The sequence below is a fragment of the Arachis duranensis genome, chromosome 4 (genome assembly GCF_000817695.3).
Source record: "Arachis duranensis cultivar V14167 chromosome 4, aradu.V14167.gnm2.J7QH, whole genome shotgun sequence".
NCBI lineage: Eukaryota > Viridiplantae > Streptophyta > Magnoliopsida > Fabales > Fabaceae > Arachis > Arachis duranensis.
Window position 1 is genome coordinate 77,045,971 of NC_029775.3, and position 1,315 is coordinate 77,047,285.

Below are 1,315 nucleotides of genomic sequence, written 5' to 3' on the forward strand. Positions count from 1 at the left end.
AGGTATTCCTCAGTGGCGTTCACTGCCTCTTCTTCCTCCCAAAATTCGGCCATTTTGATGGCCTTGCACTCTCCTTTTGGGTTTTCTTCAGCATTGCTTGGGAGAGTACTTGGAGGGAGTTCAGTAATTCTCTTGCTCAGCTGACCCACTTGTCCTTCCAGATTCCTAATGGAGGACCTTGTTTCATTCATGAAACTTTGAGTGGTTTTGATTAGATCAGAGACCATGGTTGCTAAGTTAGAGGTATTCTGCTTAGAGCTCTCTGTCTGTTGCTGAGAAGATGATGGAAAAGGCTTGCTATTGCTAAACCTGTTTCTTCCACCATTATTGTTATTGAAACCTTGTTGAGGTCTCTGTTGATCCTTCCATGAGAGATTTGGATGATTCCTCCATGAAGAATTATAGGTGTTTCCATAGGGTTCTCCCATGTAATTCACCTCTTCTATTGAAGGGTTCTTAGGATCATAAGCTTCTTCCTCAGATGAAGCTTCCTTAGTACTGCTTGGTGCATTTTGCATTCCAAACAGACTTTGAGAAATCACATCCTCCCAAGTCTCATTTCCAAATAACTTGTCATTTAGCTTCATGATTGCTCCAAGGTATTTAGCAACTTGCTCTTCAGTGACATACTCATCCTCTTCAGAGGAAGAATACTCATCAGAGCTCATGAATTGCAGAAGTAAGTCCAATGGGACCTCTATGGTCTCATTTTGAGCCTCAGATTCCCATGGTTCCTCATTGGGGAACTTATTGGAGGCCAGTGGACGTCCATTGAGGCCTTCCTCAGTGGCGTTCACTGCCTCTCCTTCCTCCCAAAATTCGGCCATGTTGATGGCCTTGCACTCTCCTTTTGGATTTTCTTCTGTATTGCTTGGAAGAGTACTAGGAGGGAGTTCAGTAATTTTCTTGCTCAGCTGACCCACTTGTCCTTCCAAATTTCTAATGGAGGACCTTGTCTCAGTCATAAAACTTTGAGTGGTTTTGATTATATCAGAGACCATGGTTGCTAAGTCAGAGGTGTTCTGCTTAGAACTCTCTGTCTGTTGCACTGAAGATGATGGAAAAGGCTTGCTATTGCTAAACCTGTTTCTTCCACCATTATTATTGTTGAAACCTTGTTGAGGTCTCTGTTGATCCTTCCATGAGAGATTTGGATGATTTCTCCATGAAGGATTATAGGTGTTTCCATAGGGTTCTCCCATGTAATTCACCTCTTCCATTGAAGGGTTCTCAGGATCATAAGCTTCTTCTTCAGATGAAGCTTCCTTAGTACTGCTTGGTGCATTTTGCATTCCAGACAGACTTTGAGAAATCA